General features: G+C 39.5%; 1 protein-coding gene and 1 pseudogene across 6 annotated transcripts in view; both read left to right on the top strand.

Moving 5' to 3' along the window:
- ST6GALNAC3 (ST6 N-acetylgalactosaminide alpha-2,6-sialyltransferase 3) overlaps window positions 1-21,978 on the top strand; it is a 597,866-nt gene that overhangs the window by 37,504 nt on the left and 538,384 nt on the right. The gene's annotated exons all lie outside the window — the stretch shown is intronic.
- LOC137220363 (U1 spliceosomal RNA) lies at window positions 15,024-15,164 on the top strand (annotated as a pseudogene).

Below are 21,978 nucleotides of genomic sequence, written 5' to 3' on the forward strand. Positions count from 1 at the left end.
TTTGATATTAATAAAGCCACACGAGCTTTCTTTTGGTTAGTGTTTGCCTAGCATATCTTTAAAAATAAATCTTTTTAGTTCTCACGTTTCTATATCCATATTTTTTTTTTTTTTTTTTTTTTTTTTTTGCGGTATGCGGGCCTCTCACTGTTGTGGCCTCTCCCGTTGCGGAGCACAGGCTCCGGACGCGCAGGTTCAGTGGCCATGGCTCACGGGCCCAGCTGCTCCGTGGCATGTGGGATCTTCCCAGACCGGGGCGCGAACCCGTGTCCCCTGCATCGGCAGGCGGACTGTCAACCACTGCGCCACCAGGGAAGCCCCATATGTTTAAATGTGTTTCTTATATATACAGCATATTATTGGATTTGACTACTTTTTTCTGTTAACTGGAGCATTTAGTTCACTTACTTTTAATGTAATCACGTACATAGTTGGGTTGAAAATTATTATTATATTAAGTGCTTTCTTTTAGTCCTGCTTATTCCATGTTCCTATTTTTCTTCCCTTCTTTTGGATTGAGTTTATTTGTTTGTTTACCATTCCACATTTTCTCTCTGTTACCTTGGAAGTTTTACATTCTTTTATTATTATTTTAATGGTTACATTAGAGATTTTAGTATGCATTCTTTTTTAAAACAATTTTTTTTTTTATACAGCAGGTTCTTATTAGCTATCCATTTTATACATATTAGTGTATATATGTCGATCCCAATCTCCCAATTCTTCACACCCCACCCCCGCTCCACCACTTTTCCCTCATGGTGTCCATATGTTGGTTCTCTATATCTGGGTCTCTATTTCTGCCCTTCAAACCAGTTCATCTGTACCATTTTTCTAGATTCCACATATATGCGTTAATATACAATATTTGTTTTTCCTCTTTCTGACTTATTTCACTCTGTATGACAGTTTCTAGATCCATCCACATCTCTACAAATGACCCAATTTCGTTCCTTGTTATGGCTGTGTAATATTCCATTGTATATATGTACCACATCTTCTTTATCCGTTCGTCTGTCGATGGGCATTTAGGTTGCTTCCGTGACCTGGCTATTGTAAATAGTGCTGCAGTGAACATTGTGGTACATGACTCTTTTTGAATTATGGTTTTCTCAGGGTATATGCCCAGTAGTGGGATTGCTGGGTCATATTTTAATTTTATTTTTAGTTTTTTAGGGAACCTCCATACTGTTCTCCATAGTGGCTGTATCAATTTACATTCCCACCAACAGTGCAAGAGGGTTCCCTTTTCTCCACACCCTCTCTAGCATTTGTTGTTTGTAGATTTTCTGATGATGCCCATTCTAAATGGTGTGAGATGATACCTCATTGTAATTTTGATTTGCATTTCTCTAATAATTAGTGATGTTGAGCAGCTTTCCATGTGCTTCTTGGCCATCTGTATGTCTTCTTTGGAGAAATATCTATTTAGATCTTCTGCCCATTTTTCCATTGGGTTGTTTGTTTTTTTAATATTGAGCTGCATGAACTGTTTATATATTTTGGAGATTAATCCTTTGTCTTTTGATTCATTTGCAAATATTTTCTCCCATTCTGAGGGTTGTCTTTTCGTCTTGTTTATGGTTTCCTTTGCTGTGCAAAAGCTTTTAAGTTTAATTAGGTCCCATTTGCTTATTTTTGTTTTTATTTCTGTTACTCTAGGAGGTGGATCAAAAAAGATTTTGCTGTGATTTATGTCAAAGGGTGTTCTTCCTACATTTTCCTCTAAGAGTTTTATAGTGTCCAGTCTTACATTTAGGTGTCTAATCCATTTTGAGTTTATTTTTGTGTATGGTGTTAGGGAGTGTTCTAATTTCATGTTTTTACATGTAGCTGTCCAGTTTTCCCAGCACCACTTATGGAAGAGACTGTCTTTTCTCCATTTTATATCGTTGCCTCCTTTGTCATAGATTAGTTGACCATAGGTACATGGGTTTACCTCTGGGCTTTCTATCCTGTTCCACTGATCTATATTTCTGTTTTTGTGCCAATATCATATTGTCTTCATGACTGTAGCTTTGTAGTATAGTCTGAAGTCAGGGAGTCTGATTCCTCCAGCTCTGTTTTTTTCCCTCAAGACTGCTTTGGCTATTTGGGGTCTTTTGTGTTTCCATACAAATTTTAAGAAGTTTTGTTCTAGTTCTGTAAAAAAATGCCACTGGCAATTTGATAGGGATTGCATTGAAACTGTAGATTGCTTTGGATACTATAGTCATTTTCACAATACTTATTCTTCCAATCCAAGGACATGGTATATCTCTCCATCTGTTGGTATCATCTTTAATTTCTTTATCAATGTCTTATAGTTTTCTGCATACAGGTCTTCTGTCTCCTTAGGTAGGTTTATTCCTAGGTATTTTATTCTTTTTGTTGCAATGGTAAATGGGAGTGTTTCCTTAATTTCTCTTTCAGATTTTTCATCATTAGTGTATAGGAATGCAAGAGATTTCTGTGCATTAATTTTGTATCCTGCAACTTTACCAAATTCATTGATTAGCTCTAGTAGTTTTCTGATGGTATCCTTAGGGTTCTCTGTGTATAGTATCATGTGGTCTGCAAACAGTGACAGTTTTACTTCTTCTTTTCCAATTTGTATTTCTTTTATTTTTTTTTCTTCTCTGATTGCTGTGGCTAGGACTTCCAAAGCTATGTTGAATAATAGTGGTGAGAGTGGACATCCTTGTCTTTTTCCTGATCTGAGAGGAAATGCTGTCAGTTTTTCACCATTGAGAATGATGTTTGCTGTGTATTTGTCGTATATTGCCTTTATTATGTTGAGGTAGGTTCCCTCTATGCCCACTTTCTGGAGAGTTTTTATCATAAATGGGTGTTGAATTTTGTCAAAAGCTTTTTCTGCATCTTTTGAGATGATCGTATGGTTCTTCTTCAATTTGTTAATATGGTGTATCACATTGATTGATTTGCGTATATTGAAGAATCCTTGCATCCTTGGGATAAACCCCACTTGATCATGGTGTATGATCCTTTTAATGTGCTGTTGGATCCTGTTTGCTAGTATTTTGTTGAGGATTTTTGCATCTATGTTCATCAGTGATATTGGCCTGTAGTTTTCTTTCTTTGTGACATCTTTGTCTGGTTTTGGTATCAGGGTGATGGTGGCCTCATAGAATGAGTTTGGGAGTGTTCCTTCCTCTGCAATTTTTTGGAAGAGTTTGAGAAGGATGGGTGTTAGCTCTTCTCTAAATGTTTGATAGAATTGACCTGTGAAGTCGTCTGGTCCTTGACTTTTGTTTGTTGGAAGATTCTTAATCACAGTTTCAATTTCATTACATGTGATTGGTCTGTTCATATTTTCTATCTCTTCCTGGTTCAGTCTTGGAAGTTTATACCTTTCTACAAATTTGTCCATTTCTTCCAGGTTGTCCTTTTTTTTTGGCATAGAGTTGCTTGTAGTAGTCTCTTAGGATGCTTTGTATTTCTTCAGTGTCTGTTGTAACTTCTCCGTTTTCATTTCTAATTTTATAGATTTGAGTCCTCTCCCTCTTTTTCTTGACTAGTCTGGCTAATGGTTTATCAATTTTGTTTATCTTCTCAAAGAACCAGCTTTTAGTTTTATTGATCTTTGCTATTGTTTTATTTGTTTCTATTTCATTTATTTCTGCTCTGATCTTTATGGTTTCTTTCCTTCTTCCAACTTTGAGTTTTGTTTGTTCTTCTTTCTCTAGTTCCTTTAGGTGTAAGTTTAGATTGTTTATTTGAGATTTTTCTTGTTTCTTGAGGTAGGCTTGTATTGCTATAAATTTCCCTCTTAGAACTACTTTTGCTGCATCCCATAGGTTTTGGATTGTCGTGTTTTCGTTGTAATTTGTCTCAAGGTATTTTTTGATTTCCTGTTTGATTTCTTCAGTGATCTCTTGGTTATTTAGTAACGTATTTTTTAGCCTCTATATGTTTTTATTTTTTACATTTTTTTTCTCTGTAATTGATTTCTAATCTCATAGCGTTGTGGCCAGAAAAGATGCTTGATAGGATTTCAATTTTCTTAAATTTACTGAGGCTTGATTTGTGACCGAAGATGTGATCTATCCTGGAGAATGTCCTGTGAGCACTTGAGAAGATAGTGTAATCTGCTGTTTTTGGATGGAATGTCCTATAAATAGCAATTATGTGTATCTGGTCGATTGTGTCATTTAAAGCTTGTGTTTCCTTATTAATTTTCTGTTTGGATGATCTGTCCATTGGTGTAAGTGAGGTGTTAAAGTCCCCTAGTATTATTGTGTTACTGTTGATTTCCTCTTTTATAGCTGTTAGCAGTTGCCTTATGTATTGAGGTGCTCCTGTGTTGGGTGCATATATATTTATAATTGTTGTATCTTCTTCTTGGATTGATTCCTTGATCATTATGTAGTGTCCTTCCTTGTCTCTTGTAACATTCTTTATTATTAAGTCTATGTTATCTGATATGAGTATTGCTACTCCAGCTTTCTTTTGATTTCCATTTGCATGGAATATCTTTTTTCATCCCCTCACTTTCAGTCTATATGTGTCCATAGGTCTGAAGTGTGTCTCTTGTAGACAGCATATATATGGGTCTTGGTTTTGTATCCATTCAGCAAGCCTGTGTCTTTTGGTTGGAGCATTTAATCCATTCAAGTTTAAGGTAATTATCAATATGTATGCTCCTATTACCATTTTCTTAATTGTTATCGGTTTGTTTTTGTAGGTCCTTTTCTTCTGTTGTGTTTCCCACTTAGAGAAGTTCCTTTAGCATTTGTTATAGAGCTGGTTTGGTGGTGCTGAATTGTCTTAGCCTTTGCTTGTCTGTAAAGCTTTTGATTTCTCTGTCGAATCTGAATGAGATCCTTGCCGGGTAATCTTGGTTGTAGGTTCTTCTCTTTCATCACTTTAAATATATCATGCCACTCCCTTCTGGCTTGTAGAGTTTCTGATGAGAAGTCAGCTGTTAACCTTATGGGAGTTCCCTTGTATGCTATTTGTCGTTTTTCCCTTGCTGCTTTCAATAATTTTTCTTTGTCTTTAATTTTTGTCAATTTAATTACTATGTATCTCTGTGTGTTTCTCCTTGGGTTTATTCTGCCCGGGACTCTCTGCGCTTCCTGGACTTGGGTGGCTCTTTACTTTCCCATGTTAGGGAAATTTTCGACTATAATTCCTTCAACTATTTTCTTGGGTCCTTTCTCTCTCTCTTCTCCTTCTGGCACCCCTATAATGCAAATGTTGTTGCATTTAATGTTGTCCCAGAGCTATCTTAGGCTGTTTTCATTTATTTTCATTGTTTTTTCTTTATTCTATTGCATGGCAGTGAATTCCACCATTCTGTCTTCCAGGTTACTTATCCGTTCTTCTGCCTCAGTTATTCTGCTATTGATTCCTTCTAGTGTATTTTTCATTTCAGTTATTGTGTTGTTCATCTCTGTTTGTTGTTTAATTCTTCTATGTGTTTGTTCTTTAAATCTTCTAGGTGTTTGTTAAACATTTCTTGCATTTTCTCGATCTTTGCCTCCATTCTTTTTCCAAGGTCCTGGATCATCTTCACAATCATTATTCTGAATTCTTTTTCTGGAAGGTTGCCTCTCTCCACTTCATTTAGTTGTTTTTCTGAGGTTTTATCTTGTTCCTTCATCTGGTACATAGCCCTCTGCCTTTTCATCTCGTCTATCTTTCTGTGATTGTGGGTTTTGTTCCATAGGCTGCAGAATTGTAGTTATTCTTGCTTCTGCTGTCTGCCCTCTGGTGGATGAGGCTGTCTAAGAGCTAGTATTTATTCTTGATTTAGGCCTTAGAACACGTTAATATTATTTATGTCTCTTTTGACTTACAACCTTGTCTAATATGTCATTACAGTTGTGTATTTTACTTCTATATATTGCAAATACGCAAGGTATTATTATTGTTTTACACAATCATTTATTCTGATTTACTCATGTATTTATTCTGTTCTTTGCTCTCCATTTATTCTTGTGTCATTGATTTTTCATCTGGGATTACTTAATTTTTGCCTGAAGAACAAATGTCCTTTAGTGTTTCTTTTATTGTGGGTCTGCTTGTGACAGATTCTTTCAGTGTTTGTTTGTCTGAAATGTCTTTATTTCACCATCATTCTTAAAGGATATTTTCCCCATGCATAGAATTCTAGGCTGTCAGTTAGGTTCTTTCAACACTTTAAGGATATTCACTTATTTCTGGCTTCCCTTGTTTATGTTGATAAGTTAACGTCTAATTTTTGTTCCTTTATTTTTCCTTTGACTGATTTTAAGTTTTCTGTTTGTGGTTTTCAGCAGTTTTACAGTAATATGCTTAGATGAAGTTTTCTTGTTATTAATTCTGCTTGGAATTTCTAGGGCTCCTTGTCTTAGCTCCCTCTAAGGCCAGATGTTATTCTTCAGTTTTGGAAAGTTCTCAGCTATTATGTTGTTACATATTGCTTTCTTCCATTCACTCTTCTCTCCTCCTTGGGCTATAATTACTTTTATTTACTTTATTAATTACTTGGGCTTAATTACCATCTCACTTTATCCTATAATGTATCTTTTCCTGTATTTTCCATCATTTGTCTTTCTGCACTCCACTCTAGCTTTCTTCTGACTTCTAATTCCTACTTCAGCAGTATCTATTTTACTAAAGCTAAATTCATTCATTAACTTATTAGTTTTAGTTAATATATTTTTAGGTCTAAACTTTCCATTTGGTTCTCTTTTTTTTTGAGTTTCCCATTTATCTTAATTTCTTAGGGCATTTGTAATAATTTCCTATATTACTAAAAAGTGAATGGCCTAAAACAACAGAAATTTATTCTCTCATGGTTCTGGAGTCTGTAAGTCTGAAGTCAGGGTGTTAGCAGGGCCACACTGCCTCTGGGTGCTCCGAGGAGGAATCCATTCCTTTCCTCTTTCAGCTTCTGGTGGCATTTCTTGTCTTGTGATCACGTGTCTCTGTGCTCCATCATCACATTGTCTTGTCCTCTGTGTGTCTGTCTTAAAACTCCTTATGCTATTATCTTATAAGGATACATCTGGTTTCATTTTGGGCTCACCTGGGTAATCCAGGAATAGCTCCTCCTTTCAGCACCTGTAATTTCGTCAGATCTTTTACCATATAAGGTAATATTTACTCCTTTGCCATATGAAGTAATATTCACAAGTCTCAAGAATTAGGACATGAACATATCTTTTGGGGGTCCACCATTCACCCCACTATACCATTCCATGTTGAAATTTCTAACCTTGTAAAAAGTAAAACTTCTAATAAAAAGTTTCAGATAATTCCAAATATAGAGCCCTGTGGATATATTTCTGTTTCTCTTGTTCCTGCTGGTTTTTATTTATATCTTCTTATCTTCTCATGTGCTTAGTTATTTTTAATTGTGTGTGAAATATTATATTTGCACAGTTGTTTGCAGATATAATTTTTGGTCAACGTTATCCAACTCTAGAGGGGATTAAGTTTGCTTCTGCAAGTCCTTGGAGCGTTAGCATTCTAGAAGCACCTTATTTCAGTTTCAGAACTGAGATGGTTTGAAGATAAGCCACAGTCCTCTGCAGGGGCCTGTTAGCTTTTTGTTCTTCCTTCCTGCTAAGGTGTAGCTCTTTGGGGATCCTAACCCAAAGCAAATGATATGCTCAGGTCTATTCATCCTATTTCCAACAGACTGTGAACACAGATCTCTATCCCCCTGGCTCTTCAAAGCATCTGTAGAGGGACAACGGGTCCAAAATGTTGTTCTCTTTTCTCTGGACTTCCTTACTTCCCTTGATTCTCATTTAATGCTCCACCCCCACCCCTATCTGGTTGGCTTTGGGATGTTTTTAAGCATTTCATAAATATTTGTCTATCTTTCCTTCTTGTCTTTGATGGAAAGATTTATCTGGCAGATCTGGCATATCTAGTGGCTTATTATCAGAAGCAGAAGTCTCCCTGAAGCTTTTCTCTTCTATCTTAAATTTTTATGATGAAAAATTTCTGACATCACAAAAGTAGAGAGAACAGTGCAAAGAACTGTGGCCCATACCACCACCCAAATTCAACTGTTATCAAGGTTTTGTTATGTTTGCTTGAACATGTTCATGACGTATGAGAAGAGAAAGTTAGAAAGCAGGGCAGTATTTAAACAGAGTCGTCCCTTTACCTCTTACGTCCAGCATCAGAGGCAGGACTTCTTCCTTGGTTACGGCTGTGTCCTCAGCTCCTAGCATAGGGTGTAGCTGTTGCATATTTTGCACTTTGTGAGCTCCTGTTGAATGAATGAAATATTCTGTATAACCATAGACTGTTGAAGCTGGAAGAGGTCTTAACTTACCATAAGGAACCTCAGTTTATAGAAGGAGATGCTGAGATCCTAAGATTTGAGATGTGTTGAAGGTCACATAGATGCATAGTAGAGTTAGGCCAAGGTCCTAGCTCAGGGCTTTTTCCAATTTCTATACTTCTTCCCCACTTTGCTAGCTGTTTCACTACCACTTTTTCTTCTCTTCTGATAAAACTGAAGTTTACGAGCATTTCATTACAAGTATGATGATATAACTTGGCATTAAGATATGACCAGGCAAGTTTTATTGGCCATTACTACCTGCCTCAAGTGAGTGACAAAGCCTTTGACCACTCGAGGCATATATTCATAGCTCCATAAAATACATGCTGGATTTTTAGTGCTATTATCATCTGGCTATTACGTTTCCTAAAATTATTGTACAAATACCACTTTAAACAATTTTCTTTTTTTTCTTTTTAACTGGGAAGATTAGCCTTCTTTTAAGAGGGACAATTCTTCATTTGCTAAAGAAACTAGAATTGTCAGTTAACTTGGAAATTTCTGAGTATCAGCATTGGAGTCAGACTCATCTGTGTTCGTGTATTTGCTTTCTTATTTACTGGCTTTACAACATTTAGGCAACTTTCCTAACCTCTTTGAGCCTTCGTTTTCCCTGCTGTCAAATAACAACAAAATACCTATCTTTTAGAATTCATATGCGGAAAACACTTAACATAGTCCTTTGAACATAGTAAGCAGTCAGTAAATCAAATATTGTTGTCATTATTATGAAGTTTAATTGTATGTTGTTGTGATGATGAATGCAAAAGGGAATTTTTTTCCTTTGATTAGTCAATTTATTTGTAAGATTAAAAAATGTCTCAGAGCACTAACGTGAACTTTCGTTTAATTTCTTATTAATAAAAGAGCTAATGTGAGTTGAACATGTGCGCTGTTCCAGGCTGTGTACTAAGTGCTTAGGTACACTGTTTAATCCTGACTTTATGAGATAGGTGCTGTTATTATCCTCACAGGTGAAGCAATTTAGAAGATAAGTGATTTGTCTGGGATTTTCAAGCTGATAAGAGACAGAATTCATAGGAAACTCAGTGTTCCCCTTGCCTGTGGTCTTAACTGTTCTGCTGTACTGCCTCCCTCCAGGACTTCCGAAGTTCACAGTTGATGCCAGGGAGTTCATTGAAAAGAAAACATGTCTGATAAAAATTAAAATTGAGTGGGGAGAATTGGATCAGGAAAATGTTGCTAATGCAGATGGCTCTTGCTCATTTGGAGGCTGATGGAGGGCTTGGCTGCAAGTCTACACTGGTGCTTATTTTGAAGGTGGCCATGGTTAAACAAATGAATCATATAAACAAAGGGAATCTTGAACCTATTTAAGTAAATAGACTTTTCCCAAGCATTTTACCACTTCTCCACATACAAAATTTAATGCAATTTGTTCTAACGTGTTTATGATTATAGTGCCTTCAGACGTTCTCTGCTTGGCACACTTTTGGACATTTGTTGATTACTTTTTAGCATCCACCTCCTTTTTCTCACAGCACCTAGATAATTCTTTTGGGAACCATTTTATACCTCATTCGATAGCAGCCACTTAACCTGGGGGGGGGGGATGGACTCTGATTGGCAGGACCCATCTTTCAAATACCATCCTTCTTGAGGAGTATTGGGCAGACCTCACCCAGTCATTACTTAAGTCAGTGTATAACATTTTCCCTGTCTATGTTGATGAGGTCAGCACTGGGCATGTGATCTAAATTGGTCAAGTCAGTGTGAAGCACAGGACTTTTGTTTGAGGAAGAGAAAATTGCTCTTTCTCTGCATGGTCTGGGCTGCCCATGTGAGGCTTGGTGCTGCTGCAGCCATTTTGCTTCCCTGAGGTAAACCAGCCTAAGGATGATGCAGACACAAGGAGGAGGGCAAAGGTGAAAGAATTGCAGAGAGGGTGAGCTGGAGCAATGATCAAACCATCTCTAAAGTTTGTCCTACTGCAGGACTTTTTTGGTACATGAACTAATAAGTTTCATTTGTTGTCTAAGCTCGTTTAAGTTGAGTTTCCTGTTTCATGCACTTGAACTTATACTAACATTTTATTGCATTGTACATATACATTTCCTATGATTTGGGTTTTATGGTAATAGAGATTGAACCTCCCCATCATTGATTGGGATAAGCAAAGTTTAAGTATTAAGGCAAAACTCCCTGGCAGAAAGCAATGTTGTCCATTGCTTTTGAGGGCCGTGTAGCCTCTTGAGATGCCCTGGCAAGATTTTTTTTTTTTCTTTTATGCAGTACGTGGGCCTCTCACTGTTGTGGCCTCTCCCGTTGCGGAGCACAGGCTCCGGACGCGCAGGCTCAGCCGCCATGGCTCACGGGCCCAGCCGCTCCGCAGCATGTGGGATCTTCCCGGACCGGGGCACGAACCCGTGTCCCCTGCATCGGCAGGCGGACTCTCAACCACTGCGCCACCAGGGAAGCCCTGGCAAGATTTTAGATGTGTTATATTGTAGGTCTTCTCTGTAAGCCTCTCTACTGTGGGTCACTCTCTGTTTTACCCAGTTATGTGATATCTGTAACCCTCACTTTCCACATCTGTAAATTCAGGAGAGTAATAGTATCTACTTTATTTGGGGGGTGTAAGGCCTAAATGAGCTGATTTGTGTAAAGTGTCTAGCATAGCATATGTCACATAGTGAATGCTTAATGAGTGTTGGTTGTTTCTATTATTGGTATTATTATTGTTTTAGTTAGTTTTCTTAAAATTCTCTCCCAGAGCAAATCTTTGTTCCCTTTTTAGACCTCATGCCTAAAAAATTGAACAGTGTTGATCAGAGCAAGAGGGGCAGACAGAGAAGTTTTGCGAAGTCTATAAAATGACTTTGGAAACTGCGTCATTTCCCTTCTATGCTGTGCTTCTCAGACTTGGAGCTCTGTGAGCGGGCCCTGGTCTGTGCTTTGACCTCAGCCGTATGCCTTGTGCTTGGGTTGACTGTGTCCTCCACGTGATTCTGTTGATGGCCTGCAGGGCTCTGTGCAGGAATCATCGGATGGTGCCTCCGAGTTCTTTGTGAGCTGAATAATCATGTCACTTGGTGAGGTGAGGCGGAGCAAGAGCAACAAAATACCTTTGTTTGCCTTTTTGAATTAAGCAAACAGAAAATCCATTATTCAAGTATGAGGAATGGTAATTTTTAGCTGGACGAGAGTGAACTTATTAATAACAATGACAGCAGTCTGGGACAGAGAATGATGACGGAAATCAGGGGACCGAAGTATATAAATAAATAAAATAGGGGCACTTCCTAAGCATCTTTCCTGCCCCAGGCTCACTGCTGCTGTCAAGGGAAATATGTGTGTGGCAGCATTCACTCCGAAAAGGGAACACGTATATATTTCCCTGTGTCTGAGATTTGTACATTCTGAAGAGCCTAAAGACGATTTTTTGCTATCTTTCTGAGAAATTAACTTCTGTTTTTCCCTTCCTGTGAGCCAAAAGAATAGTCATCACATGCTCCCCGCTCATGAGTTTATGGAAAGAAACATAGGCCTCACTCGGGGTCTTCCCCAACTGGGTAGGGTTTAATTGGTCATGGAGGAAATTTCCAGTGCTGGTTTGCAGTTGTGGTACATGCACATCTCCAAGTCTGAGTGGGCTGGGCCCCTCTTTGTGGACTAACTTCTTCCCTGACTAATCCCATGAGTACCTGGCCGATGAGAATAAAAGCAACTGTTGCTAATTAAGTGCTCATCAAACACATTATTCTTTAAATGTGTTCTCATTCTATCTCATAATAATCAATAACCCAATGATATCTGTCTATTTTTATCCTCATTTCACTGAGGAGGGTTTAAACGGAGGCTCGGAATGTTCAGTAACTTGCCCAGGATACAGTCTTAGGAAGTACAGCCCCGCTCAACCTCAGGTTGGTCTGCCACCAGAGGATGTGTTCTTAACAATTATTCTACTCTCCCTGGATGCCATGATTATCCCCTTGCCTCGTAAATATTCTTGTATGTGGTATTATGTTTGTGTTCTTATTATTCTTGGTATGCAGAGGCATCTTTCTGCTTGCTTCTGCTTCCAGTTCCTTCCTTATTAATCAGTGTGCACCTCTTTATGACTGAGCCCCTTTTTCCTATTGCCCTACTCTCTAGCCCACCTCATGTTTACATACAGTCCTGTGGGTGGACCAGAGTGGGTAGCCCATGCGCATAGGCTTTTACAAAGATGCAATGTGGAGAAGAATGGAAGCTTCTGTGGCAGGTCTAGGTTCTTTTTTCCACCTACTTCTTCCTTCTGCACCCCAGGGTACTTACTGTCCTTGTCTTTTTGCTCCTACATGCCTTTCCATTATTCTTGCGGCTTACATTCTGACATTCTGTCTGGAGACATTTAGATCTCCTGGCATCTAGGCTACAGAGCCCTAATACTTGAAGCAATTTTCAAAAGTGTGGAAAAGAGTTATATATAAAGAGTAATGTTTGGTAAAAGAACTGAGGGACAGAACAGCAACTTGGTCAGAGCCTGGCTCTTACATATGTGGTAATAGCTCAATATCTCCAATTTTCTTTCCACCATCTTCTTTAAAGTGCTTCCAAAGAAGAATTTGATCATGGAAGGTTATGACTGGTGGTAAGCTGCTCTCCCTGAGTTCACTTATTCATTTATTCAACAAACGGTTATTGCCTGTACTCCTTAAGGTTCCTAAATTTCATTGGCTCACCAATGCTTTTATTGAAAGCTATGGATTCTTTTTCCATAAAAATCCACAGCCTTGCATGTAGTTTGAACGGATTCATGGGCCTTTGAAGCCCATCTGAAGACTCCCAGCTAGGAACCCCAGCTTTGTGATGTGCCACCTTTCTTGTTTAATCACATTCTAATCTCCAAATCAAGGCCTTCTTCATTGATGAATATAGAGAGAAATTCAACCCAGATTCTTGGATGGCACTGTGTTCAGTCAAGTTCTGTTTGTTCATCACTGAAACTATACAAGGCTGTTGAAAAAGAAAGAAAGTAACTATGCGGAATTACTTATGATCAAAGAGGTGTCCTTAGCAAAGGTGTGCTGTCTTCATCCATCGGCCTTCTGAAACTTGGTATGTAGGGAGGGTCTCTAAAATATTTTATGGGGAATTTAAATACTTTGAAATAAAGGTCCTAGGAGAGAGGAAAAAAAATCTCAGGTATGATTAGGCATAGTGGGTTAGGTAAGTCTCAGTCGTTTTGAAAAAAGTAATACCAATACAATGAGTTCTCAGATCTGTAGATGTGTTTGTGTATGTATGTGTGTGTGTGTGTAATGTCTGAAGAAAATGAAGGTTTTTACACCTAAAGGAAAGAGCATCTTCCTTTGGGGTTCCTTAGTCCACAGCAGTATGACAGCTAATCAGAAAGCTGCCACTCTGTGAGGGGTTTCATTGACTCTGTTTTCATCTTATTTTCTTGGATGATTTATAGTTTCTCTGACAGGTCTGGTGCACCCTTTGCATTCCTAGGAGGAATCATACATCACTCAGAGTCCTAGAATACAGAAAGAGAACCACAGGACCTGGGCTTCATTGCTGTTGTGGTTTACACTGACTTCTGTCATAAACAGAAGTTGACTGGTTACAAAAAAGCGAATGGAATTTTTTGCTGACTTCCTGGTTACACACTCACTGCTCCCTCTCCAGTAAGAGTAACAGGAGAGTTCTCAAGCTAGAGTGGCATTGTGTTTCCACGCAGAAAACCAGAGCCTCCTGTAAACTGAGGTGAGGTGGAAAGGGCATGAGATCCCAGGGCTGGACATTTGTCTTTTGTTTTTAGGAGCTATGGTATAATTGGTCAAAGGGACTCATTATCTAGAGCTTCCCGTATGTCATTCTGGAATGTTCTGCTCAAAGGAGAAGAAGCCAAGTCCTATCTTCACCTTCCTGAAGTCTTCAGTGGCTCCTGACCATTGGGTGGAGTGTTCTGCTCAGTGCCAGACTATTTTGCTGTAGCATTTTGGAGAACCCAGATTCCTCTCTGGTCTGGCAGATCCCCTCTCAGGCTGAGCAGGGAGTGGCTGAGGCCATATCTGCATTGCTTGCTCCTGGCGTTGCCTGCCTGTCAGGGCACCACGTAGAGCCTGGGTGAAGTCATTCTTCCCTGAAAACCGAGACGGGAAATTTCTTCTGAAGTATAGGAACTGACTAAGAAGGTTAAGAAGAGCCTAGCTGAGAATAAGGCTGAGGAGTGTGTTCTTTCAGGTTTAGAAAGGAATCACATTACTTTTACTTCTAGGGTTTCCTCTACTAACAAATTATTAAGATGAATTTCCACTGTAAAAAAAAATGGCCATTTGAAAGTCTTTGAAAATGTACTAAATTAAGCATTCATTTTTAAAACTATAAGGCACAGTATGAGACGATCAGGCAGTGAGCTGAGAATTATCATTGAAGTTTAATTTGCCTGTTTGACTCTTGATGTCTGGATGGAAACCAACGGGGCTGGCCATGCTCATTTCTTCTTTCTCTACCTTCTACCCACAGGGCCTCATTATAATTCCTTTTCATTCTTTTAGTTCCCTCATATCGTCCACATCCTCTCCTCCCCTGGAATCTTGCTCTCAGGAAAGAATCTGATCTCAGTTATCTATAGCTTATAAACCTTAATGTGAATGTAAACCTGGATAGTGATACTCCTAGGGGAATTAGAATGATATCACTTACTATGAATTAGAAGTCTTGCTTCTTTTATGAAGGCGGTAGAGACCAGTACCTAAACACATTTCAAAAATAAATTTGAATACTTACCTGGCAGGGGAGATACCATGATGAAGAAGGTGGTTTTCCCAGGGTGAGGCTCACCCATTAGGCTTGGGTGTGGTGAGCCCTACTATTTCCCCAAAATGTGGGAAGCTCGACTGCATCATTTGTCTAAATTAATGCTGAGTGTAACAGAGATATGAGATATGGAAATAAAATCCTGTAGGCAGAGTTTGACCATGAGAACATAGCCTCATATAGAAATCTGCAGAAATCTAAGCGAGAGATTTGTATTTCTATTGGGCATGGAGTTGAGGGGGTTCCTAGCCAATCTTTAAGATCTATCTAGATCTTAAAGGACAGATGAGGTTGAGGAGTTCCCAAATGACATTGTTATGGGATCTTCTCTGCAAACCTAGAGCTCTGATAAAGTAATGGTGGGTGAGCAACTTTGTAAGACCCTGGAAGGAAGAAGAAGAAGAACCTGGAATGTGTTCTTATATGCTTTTGATTATACCTTTGGTATGATGTGATGACCTCTTCCAGCTCTCAACAATGGCTTCCTTTTGGCCAGAGGTTATTTGACTGCTTCCGAGTGATCCTGAAAACATAATTCCTTGATTTCATCTGTGGCCACTTGTAACTCATTGATGGCTGTCTTGCCTACCGTTGTTTCCTGGGAATTCTTAGAGAAATTCTGAGATAAACAACTCCTTTGTCTGTGGAAGTTAGCTTTGGAAATGACAAATGAAATTTTTATCTTCAAGTCGTATGTACTATCCAATCCCAGGTGGATACAAACTTATGTATATTTAACAGTTTCTCTGAAACATTATAGGAAGCATTGGCACCAAGATATTAACTAGAGTAAGAGGTCCCATTATAGTTTTCATAGCATCCTATCCTGTATTTTTTTTCTTGTAGCATTTATCAGAATTGCAATTCATTACTTGTGTAATGAGTTATCAGTTTCTTTCCTAGAACAAGGACTGTGTCCTACACCAGGCCCGGAGTAGTGTTAACTAAACTTCTGAGTGATAGAATGAGAGGTGCTTATTTTCTTGTTTCTGGTTTTCTCTAGTTTTACAACTTCTACCATGAGCATATTTTTTTTTCCTCATTACAAAATATGTCTTACTAAAATGAAGGGTGCATAATTAAGTACTCTGTATTACTTTTAAGAGAAGATATTTGTGCAGCTGAAGAAAAAACCTCCATGGAAAGAACTAGCAAAGAAAGGGACATATGGAAGAGTGTGTGGAAATGATAAGTTTACTCTCCTGGATCTGAGAGCTTGCTAAGTGGAGGAGATACTCTAAAGGGAGTACAAAGTGTGCTGACATCAAGAAGAGAGAATCCCCATAATAGCAGATAATTGGCCTGGCAACTTTATCTTCACTTAAAATAATGACACAGTTCATAGTTTGTTCTCTACCTTTTAGAATTGGGCTTGTTTTTTCAAGAAAAAAATAAGTGAGACGGTTACTGTACAATCACTTGTTAGATGTATGATGTTTCAGGATATATTTCCAGGCACTTCATGGTGGAAATTTGGCCTTTGGGGGTTAGGCTTGGTTTTCATGTATTTTCTGTGTCAGTATATTTTAGTATGTCTTTAAGTAAATTGGGTAGCACACTCTCACCCCCAATGATTTATGACTGATTTGGGAGTAGCTACAATTTTTTTTAATGTCAGAAGCATTTAAATTTACTACATGACAATCATATTCCAAAGTCACACTTAGTAGTGAAACCACAGAAGAAGTCATTTACACTTAACAGGGACTGTAGGTCTTAAGCCGTGGTCGTTTGGTAATGTATCTTTTGATTTTAGGTTGAAAAGAAGCTTGATGTTTTGGGGTCTCTGGTTTTCAGGTGAGTGGCTAATAGTCTACTGTCAGAAAAGCACTGGGGACAGGAACATGTACTTGGCTTCTTCGAGTGCAGAAACTCTGCTTCTTGGTGGACCACAGTTTGACTTTGTTTTCAGGGTTGCCGTGGTGTCACAAAGCATCCCTGTGCCTTTGGGGTTGTCCTTGCCACCCATCACCTGCCAATTGGTTCCTGTCTATGGAAGTGTTCTGAGTTGGAAAATGAGGTGTGAGAAATACTTTATATAATTCTAGGCTACTCTTAACTTTTGGATACCGTTACATTTGAAAGTTTAGGATTTGGCCTGGTTCACTTGCTCATCTTTTCATTTGAAAATATGCATTAACTAATGTTTGAGCATTTGCTATTGCAGGGCACCATACTAGGCACTTTGGAATTAGATTGAGAGAGGAGAGATAGGCTCTGTTCTCATTAAGTTTACAGTGTGAGAGGCAAGAAAAAACCATCAACTGAAAAGCTATACAGCTTTTATAAAATATTTTTATTTTATATTGGAGTATAGTTGATTAACAATGTTGTGTTAGTTTGTGGTGTACAGCAAAGTGATTCAGTTATACATATACATGTATCAGTTCTTTTTCAAATTCTTCTCCCATTTAGGTTATTACAGAATATTGAGCAGAGTTCCCTGTGCTGTGTAGTACGTCCTTGTTGGTCATCTGTTTTGAATACAGCAGTGGCTACACAGCCTTTTAATTGAAGTTGTGATCTGGTCTGGTATAGGTGTTATGAGGAAGTCTAAGTGGAAGATACGCTAGGAGGAAGTAGCTAGATGGGAGGGAGGGAGAGTGTGGTGACTTTATGTGAAGACCTTGAAGTGAGAAGGAACTTTGTCATTGTAGAGATGCAGTGACTACAGCTCAGTGCGAGAGAGCGAGTGTGTTCCCAGGGCAGATAGAACAGAGGTCAGGGGCCAGATGGTGAGGCTCCTAGCCACGTTGAAGGCTCTGGACTCTGTAAGCTAGGAGCTTTCAGCTGATATAAACGTCTACTTCAGGAAGGATGTGTAGGGGACACATAGTATTCCATTTGTGTGTAGCTTGGCCGCCCCTCTGTTAGCCCCCTTGCTGTTTTGGAAATTGCTTCCCTATCACTATATCTCCATGATTATCATGGAGGCAGTCATGCTGCTTTAGGATACTCTGTGTCTGAACCACAGTGGATTGATCCAGGGGTTTTTCTTATTTGATGCCCTGGGGTATTGAAATTGGCACTGAGAAAGAGAAGTTAGTTTCTCTCCTGGGGGCTGAAACAGGGGACAAAAGTGCAGAGCTGTCTGGAGGCCATGTTCTGTCAGGTGGCCTGAGACACAGAGATGGAGGAATGAAGCAAATCCACAGAGAGAATTTAAGGTGAAATCAGAGACACAGAACCTATTCCTGAGTCCTCCACATGCTCCAGGCCTTGGTTCTAGACCTTTCTAGTATGTATCTTAGCCTTGGATTCCACAATATAATAGTATTCCTCTAAAAAATCTTCTCTCCCCACTTTTTGTTAAAATGAGCCAGAGTTAGTTTCAGTGACTAATGTAAAATTATTTTTTTCTGTGTGTGCAGACATTTATAGACATATATTACAATTCTGCTTTAGGCCCATCTTCTGATTGTAAGTGGGCCTCAAATCTTGTGAAGTCATGGAAAGTCAATTATCCTGTAGTTTAGTTTGAGGACACAAAGGAACAGGAGAAATTCAGTTCATCTAACACTTCCCAAGGATGAAAATGTGTTCCAAGGAAACTGCTGCATAAGCAGAAACACTTTAACAAGATAATTTATGGATTTGAGTGTAAAAACTTAATAACAAGTGAAATTTTTTACCTGTAGTATTCTCTCTCATCTGAGTCTTTAAAGCCCACTCAGGTCTTATTTCTTTTTAAAGGTGATACAAACTGCAATAGTATTAGCATAAATAAAAAATGTGGTTTATTTATGAGCATGACCGACTACATTTTCTGAATTCAGTCTTTGCTGCACTTGCAGCTCTTGGAGTGAGCAGCTTTGCTAATGGCAGGGCCACTCGCGCAGGTCTGGCCTCTGGACCTGCTCATTTGAATGACCAGCCTCTGCAAACCACTGCTGAGGTTGGAGAAAGCACTAGCCTGAAAATAGGCCAATTAAAGACAGTTCTATGGTGGTGTGATACCAACTAGTCCTCTTACCTAGTTACTGACCTCATCGTGAAACGGTGTAGTACAGCGGAGAAGAACAGGCTTCTGTGGATTCAGGCCTGTGTGGAAACCCCACCTCTGCTCTTCACACACTGAGTGACTTCAAGCAAGTTACCTGATCTTTCTAAATAAAATGGGTTACTAACAGTACCTACTGCATTAGAATATTATGCTTCGGTAAAATAATATTTATGAAGCACATAGTAAGCTTTTCATATTAGCAATTATTATGGGTATTATTATTATTATTTTTGCGGTACGCGGGCCTCTCAGTGTTGCGGCCTCTCCCGTTGCGGAGCACAGGCTCCGGACGCACAGACTCAGCGGCCATGGCTCATGGGCCCAGCCGCTCCGCGGCATGTGGGATCTTCTTGGACCGGGGCACGAACCCGTGTCCCCTGCATCGGCAGGCGGACTCTCAACCACTGCGCCACCAGGGAAGCCCCATGGGTATTATTATGTAAAGCAGTTACCACAATGCCTAGAATTTGATAAATGCTATGGTTCTTTTAATCCTTAAAATGTACATATCCATATCTTTAAAACTTCAGTGGGTAAACATCTCCCCTGACCTATCTGTCCCTGGGCATCAGGTGAAGAATTCTTGACTCATTCCAACGTCTCATTTGATAGGCAGAGAGATTGAGACCCAGAAGAGTGGCAGTTTCCTAAGGTCAGGCAGTGCCTGGCAGAGCTGGCTGTGGAACTCAGGGACCTGTTTCTTAATTCAGATTTGTACACACAGTGTTGCCTATTTCATGTGTAGAAGATCTAGCTCATTCTTTGGCTTCATTGATATGTATACAGAGGGCACATGACATTTGCAAAAGATGCAGTTTGAGGCCATCCCAGACCTTCAGACTTGTGAATATGGAAATGTTTATACAGATCCTTGTTTGTCCCAAATCATATTTCTGTTAGGGATCATGTGTTTCCTATGCAGAGCCTTATTTACTAAAGTATCTTCCTGAGATATGGGAACATATGTATATGTATAACTGATTCATTTTGTTATTAAGCAGAAACTAACACACCATTGTAAAGCAATTATACTCCAATAAGATGTAAAAAAAAAATTAAAAATAAAGTATCTTCCTTTGCTTGATGGCAAATTTTCACAAGAAACCTGAGTTTGTAATCACTTCGCAGGTATTACTGCACCCAAGGACAAGGAGGGAATCTCCAAGTTTTATTGCTAGAAAGATGCTGGGCACCTGGATTCTAAATGATTGCCCCAAACACTGGTTGCATCATGTAGTTGAGCCAAATTTGTACTTCAGTGAAATTTCACACTAGAACATGTCACGGATCTTTGGAATTGCGCATGAATAATTGAAGCAATGATTGTTAAGTCCTTTAATTCTAGACATTTACTCTATGATGGTTCCGTTATACTTGACATTGGTCAGACTACTGGGTTCCATGGAGGGCCATGTTTTAAGAGGGCTGCAGCCAAACATAATACACAAAGGAACAAGCAATGAGGATGGGAAGAAGTTCTAGGAGTTGGGTTCTGTGAGGGATGGTAAAGGAATTGGGTATATTTGCCCTGGAAGAGAGATGACGAGGGGTAATCAAATCTGCCTTCAGATATTTTAAGGCTGTCAGGAGGAGCATACCCAGTGTACTCTGTCATACTGGGTATTTCAGAAGACATATTTCAGGCTGTTTATTAAAAAAAATGTAGGTGATACTTGAATAACATTAACTATAACAATTAAAGCTTCCAGTTATTGAGCACTTAATGGGTATGAAGTACTATGCTAAGTGCTTTCCGGGGATTATAGTCCCTATTTTATAGATGATGAAACTGAGAGTCAAGTAGGTTTGGGAATTGGCCCCAAAGCGCCCCTTAAGTGGAAGGTCCACAGGACTCCAGAGCCTCGTGAAGAGCAAATGCCTCCCTCACAGGGTGGATGAGAGGTTCTAGGAGGGATAGGCTCTGGGAGCACCTCCCTGCTTTGTGTTCCACTCTACCTGGCCATCCTAGCACAGGGCTTGGCCTCAGCCTGGGCTCAGCAAATGGTTGTCCAATGAACGAATGAGGGGATCCTGCATTTGGTGGGAGCTTGGACTGTTTTGACTGGGCTCTAAGGCCCTTTCCAATCCACTAACCATTTAGTAGGAAATAAAATATACATCCCCATCACTCAGCTGTTGGATATAAGCAAGTCACAGCTAGTCTGGTGTGGCTGGATTTGGGGGGAGAGAGGCAGGTGATGAGAGTACTGAGGGTGGGATTTTCCTTACAGTCTGTTAATGGGGCAGCCCAGGGTTATCTGGTGTTTCCTCCAAGTGCTGCTCTGTGCATTCTGTGGAGCTGTGCAGGGACAAAAGACTTTAAAAGTCTTTGAAAAATGACTCCTGTTGGGTTAAGAGGCCAACTTATCGGAATAATAAATGCCTTATACTAGTGGGACACCCTGAACTTGCATAAAATGTCTCCTTTGATCCTTGAGGTGGATAAATGCGATATAACTCCATTTTACGGAAGACACTGAAGCTCAGAGAAATTAAAGGACTTGCCCAAGGTCGCGTGAAGTTCCAGTTTCCCTCTAAGCTGCGGCCTTGGTCATCATCTGTCTATTTGGTATCTCCACTTGGATAGGTTCATGAGTACCTCAAATCCAGCATGACCTAACAAGAGCTGCTGATTCCTGCTCCTTTTCCAGTGCTCTCTGTCTCAATAAATGGCATCATAGTAAACTCAGGTATTTTAGTTTCCTATTACTGCTGTAGCAAGTTACCACTACCTTAAAACAACAGTAACTTGATTATTTCGCAGTTCTGGAGGTCAGAGTTCTAAAACGGCGTGGCAGGGCCGCGTTTCTACTGGAGTCTCCATTTCCCTATCTTTTCCAGCTTTGGAGGCTGCTTGTATTCCATGGCTACTGGCCCTGCATCGCTCTGACCTCTGCTTTCATTGTCACATCTC

Source organism: Pseudorca crassidens, chromosome 2 (assembly GCF_039906515.1).
Source record: "Pseudorca crassidens isolate mPseCra1 chromosome 2, mPseCra1.hap1, whole genome shotgun sequence".
NCBI classification, from domain to species: Eukaryota; Metazoa; Chordata; class Mammalia; order Artiodactyla; family Delphinidae; genus Pseudorca; species Pseudorca crassidens.